General features: G+C 37.4%; 1 long non-coding RNA gene across 4 annotated transcripts in view; it reads left to right on the plus strand.

Annotated features, from left to right (window-relative positions):
• LOC309861863 overlaps positions 1 to 6,583 on the plus strand; it is a 184,107-nt gene extending 177,524 nt beyond the window's left edge. For all 4 annotated transcript variants that reach the window (XR_014310253.1, XR_014310254.1, XR_014310255.1 and 1 more), the window contains one exon: positions 6,341 to 6,583. This is a non-coding gene — a long non-coding RNA (uncharacterized lncRNA). The remainder of the gene's footprint in view (positions 1 to 6,340) is intronic.
• Positions 6,584 to 7,708: the final 1,125 nt, after the last annotated feature.

A 7,708-nucleotide genomic window follows, 5' to 3' on the forward strand; every position in this document is an offset into this window, starting at 1 on the left:
CCCTGAGACAGGAAACCAAAGTAAAGACCCGCGGTGGCTATCAGAACCCAGTTATGTGGAACACAAACACACTTCCATCTATCCTGTTGGCCTCAGGACTCTAATTCATCTTAAAATACACTGTTTTATTCACGTGGTATTTTAGTAGTAATGTTCTTTGGTGAGAATTACATGCTAACACAAAGGCCAAACCACCTTTGTGCAGGCAAAGGTGCTTGGTGCTTGTGCTCTCTGCTTTGTGCAAAGCAGAGAATTTGCATGCTGGCAATGGTCACCTTCGGAAAGATTCATCTGCCATTCACCTGTCGACAGTTTCAAAGAACTGGACACAATTTCTTCTCAGCTCCATTCCAGCACACATACACACACCACAGGCATTCATTGCCTCTGACAGGAGTTAGAGCCACCGGAGTTTCTGTGAGACACCGCTGTCACAGTGATGCCACTGTGGTTTAGACCTTTTGTTTGTTAGTTTGTGTATGTATAGCACTACATGCTTGCTTTATTTTATTCCGTGTTTTGCAATAAACTATCATGGCAGGGATGGCCTTTTTTGCTGCATTGCTTGTAAGTATGCCCCGAGGCTAACAAGCATGGCCATATCTGATGAAAATGAGGAGATAACTGTGTCAAACGCTGCTAGAAAAAGGCTGGTACGTGTCTATTAGCAAGTTCTGAGGCTCCCATGCGTGTGTGTGTCAGGGGTAGGTAGAAAAACATATCTCTGTAGCTCATACCCGGCATTTATTCATTCATTCATGGAACAAATATTTACTGGGCCAAAGTGCTAGGTGCTACACAAAAGCAGCGACTCCCCATTCCCTAATAGAGCATATCATCTAATAAGAAAGAAAGATATTACTCAGATAAGAAAGAAGTGATACACATGTTTTGTTTTGTTTTGTTTTAAAGATTTTATTTATTTACCTGACAGAGATCACAAGTAGGCAGAGACACAGGCAGAGAGAGACAGAGAGGAAGCAGGCTCCCCACTGAGCAGAGAGCCCGATGCGGGGTTCGATCCGAGGACTCTGAGATCATGGCCTGATCCAAAGGCACAGGCTTTAACCCAATGAGCCACCCAGGTGCCCTGTGATACACATTTCTATTGGAAAAGAAATAGTGTGCTGAGGAACGCTCAGACCTTAGGTTAAATAATAATGATGAAATGAATTTGGTAAGAAGTTTTGGAAGAGAGGTTATAATTCTGTGCTCAAGCATATTAAAGGATATTGCAAATGTTATATTTTCTTAATAAAATAGAGTCCATTGATTCAGTAGAATTAGATGAAATTGTCAGAAGAACAGGTGTTGATCATCAAGGTGTTAATTTAGAGATTATGTAGGTATTTATTGTTACATTATTATACTATTTATTGAGAGATTACATCAGATAAAAGTGTGACCAATGGCACTGCACTTACAATCATGGAAGGATAAGAATTACTGAGGTGGAGTTTGCAGGGGTTTGGGCAGGGATAGAGTGATAAATGAAGTAGAAAAGGGATTGTGATGGATTGAAGAAACATGCAGAGGTTGCATGCTTAAGGATATACTGATCTTGCTGCATGTCCTTGCGTCTCTTGCATACGGATCCTGTAGCATGTGCATTGTTAGCCCAATTGGAGAATTGCTAAAGAGCTCACATTGCCGTGTCTGCTCTTCTAGTTAGCCTTTTGGACTCTTGCTTCATATATTTTGTAGCTTTGTTATCAGGTACATAAATATCCAATTCTTGAAGAATGAATTCTTTATCACCATGTATTTATTGATGTAATATATTTGTTGATTCTGGGTAATACTTCTTTCTGCTGATATTAATATAGCTACTTTAGCTTTCTTTTGATTAGTATTTACATATCTTTTTTTCCTTTTAGCCTATCTGTGTTTTTGTAACTAAGAATGATTTACCACAGATAGCATATAATTAGAACTTGTTTTTTGGGGGACACTTGGGTGGTTCAGATGCTTAAGTGTCTGCTTTTGGCTCGGGTCATGATCCTAGGGTCCTGGGATCAAGCCCCATGTTGGGCTCCCTGCTCAGTGGGGAACCTGCTTTTTCCTTTCCTTCTATCTGCCGCTCCCCCTGCTTGTGTGCTCTCTCTCTTTCTCTTTGTCAAATAAAACAACTTGCTTTTTTAATCCAATGAAACACTTTTTTTTTTTTTGGTCTTTTAGTTCATGTTTTTAGACAGTTTACCCTTAATGTCTTATTGATACATGTGGATTAAAGACTATCATCTGTCTAGCTATTTTCTATTTGTTCTGTCTGTTCTTTGTTCCTTTTCCCTCTTTTCTTGCTTTTTTTTCCATTTTATTTTATTTCTTTCAGTGTTCCAGCATTCATTGTTTATGCACCACACCCAGTGCTCCATGCAATACATGCCCTCCATAATATCCACCACCAGGCTCTCCCAAACTCCCACCCCCTGCCCCTCCAAAACCCTCAGTTTGTTTCTCAGAGTCCACAGTCTCTCATGGTTTGTCTCCCCCTCTGATTTCCCCCAACTCACCTTTCTGCTCCATCTTTTCCTGCCTTTTAAAAAAGTTTTGTTATCCCATTTTATCACCACTGTCCATTTATTGTTTATACCCCTTTTTAATAATTTATCAGTTGCCTTATAATTCATAATATACATCACATAATTTATTACCACTGCACAATAGTGAGAAGTCCTTACAATATATTCCCAATTCTATCCTTTCATTTTCTGTGTTATTTTTGTCATTTATTTTACCTTTATATATGCTATAAATATGCAATACGTTGTTATTATGTTTGCCTTAGTTTTTTTCTCTTTTATGACCAATTAAAAAATAAGACAAAGTGATATTTATCTACATTTAATATATTTCTAGTCCATTTCTTTGCTTTGTACAGACCTCTGTTCTATTGAGTAGCCTATTCCTTCTACCTCAAGACTTTCCTTGAACATTTCCTCCATGGATCCTCATGCCATTCATTTGCTCCTTTTTTGCTTCAGGAGCCTTTATTTCTCTTTTGCTTTTGAAAAATATGTTTTAACTAAACATTGAATTCAGAGTTGACAAGATCTTTTTTTTTTACTTTCATCACATAAAAAAATGGAACTCCTTTTCCTTCCAGCCTGAATAGTTTCTCATGAGAAGCCTATAGTTCTTCTATGTATTTTCCCCTCTGTATGTAATATATTCTTTATTTCTTGTTACCTTCAAGATTTTCTCTTTGTCTTTGGTTTTCAGCAGTTGGAATATAATATCCCAGGTGTCTTGGTTTGTTTGCCTGCTTGTTTATTTGTTTTTGTTTTTTTTTTGTTTTTTTTTTTTTTGTATTTATCCTGCTTGATGTTCTCTCACCTGAACTACTTTGGATCTGTCATTTTGTGTATGCCATTAGTTTTGGAAAATTTTTAAAAACTATTTGTTCAAATATTAGCTATGCTCTCTGTTCATTTCTCCTCTCTCTCTCTCTCTCTCGTGTTTTAGATCAAGTCATTTATACTGACTCATCTTCAACTTCACTGTTTCTTCTACTCAGCTATATCAAATCTCTGATAAGTCCATCAAATGCATTCTTTGTTACTGTGCTTTTCATATCCAGAATTTATATTCATTTCTTTCATTTACTCTCTCTGCTGAATTACTTATTTAATCCATCATCTTGTTCACCTTTTCCTCTAGAGCTTTTACTGTATTGGTATTTATTTTCTCAAAGAGAGATTTCTTTTATTAAAAGAGATTTTATTTATTTATTTGGCAAAGAGGGAGAGAGCACAAGTAGGCAGAGCAGTAGGCAGAAAAAGAGGGAGAAGCAGGCTCCTCGCTAAACAGAGAAACCATTCTGGATCCCAGGACCCTGAGATTGTGACCTGAGTCAAAGGCAGTTGCTTAACCAACAGAGCCACCTAGATGCCCTTCAAATAGATATTTCTAACATTAGTATCATATCTGAGTCAGATTCTATTGATTGCTTTGTCTCTCTACAGAAGGTTGTTTTCCTTTGCTTTATATATTTTACAGTTTTTTTGTTAAAAGATGAACCTGGCCATCTTGTACAGGACAAAAGAGTCTGGGGAAAAAAATTTTGAGACCTGGAAATGGATATATCTGTCCTTTTTCTAGGCTGCCTTTTTTTTTTTTTTTTTTGTCTGTGTCTATGTCTTTGTATGTGTGGTGGGAGTAGTTGGGTTATTATTGTTATGAGTTTAGCTGGATTTTGGAGTTGTCACTAGAATTACTCTCAGTATAACACGGACTTCAAATCATTCAGGACTACTGTTTAACATGTGGCCTGGTTTGCCAGATGGTTTTTGTTCATCATCTCTTCCATCCTCAGTTTCAGGTCTTCCCTTGTATTATGCCTCAAAAAGTTCTCTCTGCTTGCTCTTGCCCCTCTTCAATCTGTAGACTACTGTTGTTTTGTTTAAGTATCAGTCCTAAGAAGATACTGTGTTTCTGAGTCTTGAGGATAGGTCTTTCTCCATTATCTTATCCACTCTCAGCTGTAGGTCTGGTCCCAGCAGGCATTTTAATCCCTCTTTCAAGTGTATAAGGTTTTGTTTTATTCCCTTCCCCAGCATCATGGGTTTTCACCAATGCCTTAGGACATCAGGTTTTTTTTCTCTCCCTCTAAAAGTTTAAACCCTTTATTTCATAGAATTACAGGGGAGAATGACTGTGCTTTTGCCCCAGTGCCCTTATTTCTCCAGACCTGCATGATAAGGGACATACTTTTAGTCTTGTTGTATGAATATACCAGGTCTTTTGCAGAAAAGAATCCTATGATGAATGCGAGTTCTCTTTGTGCTTGTATCTTCGAGGGGTTTTCAATACCTTTGCCAGACTACAGTAGGTCTTTAGCAATTCATTAAAGGATTAATTGAGTTCTTACTTGTGACATATAACATCTATCCCAGGTAAGCAAATCCTCATATCCTAACTCTTGTTGGATGTTTTTTCCTTAGATTTCAGATTAGTTGGTAGTCATAACTTCTCTGCTGGATTCAAGAAAAGTTATGAATTTTCAAATTGTTGGTGTTTTTGTTGCTCCTGCTGTTGTTATTGTTTTAAGTGCAAAAGCAATGATCTTTGCAGCATTCTATGTCCTGAGCAGAAACTGACAGTCCCAGAACACACAGTATTTAGCTGGGCATGTGACCAGTTGGAATGTTTCCTGGCCTCTCTTATGCCTAGAACTGGCCAATTACATGTACATGGAAGTTGTGCAACTTCCAGTAAATAAAATGAAGGGGGCATGCCCTTCTTTCTTTTCCTTGTTCTGCTGACTCAGATGCAAACATGAGATCTGAAACTGATGTGACCATCTTGCACCATGAAGTAAATTTAGGAAAAAAGGCCATACCAGGTAGTATAATGAAATAAAAGGAACCTCATATAGCACTTTATCTATGCAGATATTCACCTACGTGAGAGAAAAATATAAATATAGCATCTATCCTCTTTAGTTTGTGGGGTATTCTCTTTTATTGCTGAACCTAATTCTAACTTATCTTCATGTCAGTGATTAACAGTTGGCATTAAGAAGAGACAAGTGTTTTAGTACCAGTTTTCTGGTTAGTTTCTGGTGCAATAGACTTACTCTTTTTCTATCTCCCACCCCTAACCTTTAGCACCCAGCACCCAGCTGAAGGGCTAGCACATCACTGGAGCTCAATAAATATTCATTAATGAAAAATGCAGGCATACCATCTGACTGTGATTTCTCCAGATGACAAATTTGCACTGGTATTTTTGTTATTTTATGTAATCATGAATTATAAGCACCTTCCCACCTGCAACATTTAACTCTACCCTCAATCTTTAGTTAGAGATACATAATTAACAGAATGAGTTCTTATTTTTTTTACTTTTGGTCCCCCTCCCCCACCTTAAGGATGTAAGAAGAGCTAAAGGGCAACAACAGTCTTATAGAGGAGAGGAAGGTGAGAAGCAGGGAACTGAACAAAAAACATAACTCAACAAAAATGGCCCCTGATAACTAAGAGGTAGCTCCAGGTCATCTACTGGGATAACTCTTTAACTCTTTAATTCTGGTTGAGTATTAAGCCATGAAAGTGTTCTTGGAAGAGCTACTTTCTTTCCTTTCCCAGAAAGCTGCTATCTTCAAGTTATTTATATCCCATGTTGAAGAGGAAAACAGTAAGAAAGTTCTACAATCTGTCACTGGACCATAGAGCAAATGCTTGAAGCCCCTACCAAGTAGCCAAATGTGGCCTGAGAACACCTGTGCCATCTTAGGCAAACTCTGAGTTCCTGAAGACCAGAATCTATGCCATCTGTTTAAATTTCAAATGTCATACCATAAAGAACATAATATGGAAGATATTTCTTATACCTACAGCTGCTGTTACTGCAAAAATACCAGAAGCTAACAACTTGAAGGATTTAATTGGAGATGAAGGAAAACTGTATTGAGAGATAACACCTCTCCATGTAAGAAGCAAAGAAAACGCATGTTTCTCTTTTCTGTGTATTATTAGAACTTGTCTGCCCTCCTCAGCGCATCAGCACTAATGATGCTGAAGTCCATGAAAGATAATTGCCTTGAGTCATTCTCTAGCCACAGAGAAGGTAAGATTAATAAAGAACATTTGTTATAATTTTGCAACCAATTTATATAATGGAACACATAATAAATAACCACATTTAACACAAGCATTCATCAAAGCCAATTTACACATCAATTTGTTCACTATGTGTTAAACCAACCATTTGTAAGAATAAGTTGGTTTCTTCCTGTGTCCCCTTTTCTCTTTATTAAAGTAGAAATTATTGTTAGATATGGTAATTTGGGGGGCTTTTATAGAGGCAGCATTGATAATGATATATGTTGACTTCTCAGCTGTTGCTACATGATGTATAATTTTGCACAGCATGTTGCTTCTGTCTGGACTAAGAGGAAATTATTGTTTTAAAAATATAAAACTATTATTGATAGTCTTTTCTTCTCTCAGTAACTTATCACTTCAGGTGAACACAGTTCACCATAAAAGAGGCTGTGTATTTCTATGGACTGTCACCTCTTAATAATTCACAGAAAAAGGGACAGGTGCAGTCTAGTAAATGAAATCCACAAATTATCTCCAAGCATCTTATTAATTAAATACCATTTAATTAATACACCATTTTCAAGTTACCCTATTCCCAAGCTTTAGCTAACATCATCACCTCTCCCATTTTTATTTTCCCACTGCTGCAAGGAGATGATGGCTCTCATCTGTTTCTATCCTAGAAAACGCTGCCCTTCCACAGTTACTTACGAATCTGTGTAAAAGGAAAAAACGGATCCACATTCTTACACTCACAAAGAAAAATTCAAGTCAAAATTATTGCTAGTGTATATAACAAAGTTCAGTAAGAGAAAGACCAAGGTCATAAATGGTTAGTGGTGCCTAGTATGGGAGGTTGAATAATGGCCCCCTTAAAATATCCATATTTAATCCCAAGAGCCCATGAATATTTTACCTTACATGGCGAAAGGAAATTGGCAAATGTAATTAAACTAAGGCTCTTGAGGTGGAGAGACTATCCTGGGTTATCACTGGAATCCCGAAGATTCTTATGATAAGAAAGCAGAAGGTCAGTATTAGAAAAACGGAGATCGGGTAACAGAAGGAGAGGTGGGAGGGATACAAGGTCGTGAGTCAAGGAATGAGAGCAACCTCTGGAAAGTATAAAAGCAACTATTCCTTCTGAATTCCTCTTTTAT

Source organism: Mustela nivalis (assembly GCF_964662115.1).
Source record: "Mustela nivalis genome assembly, chromosome: 3".
Classification (NCBI taxonomy): Eukaryota; Metazoa; Chordata; class Mammalia; order Carnivora; family Mustelidae; genus Mustela; species Mustela nivalis.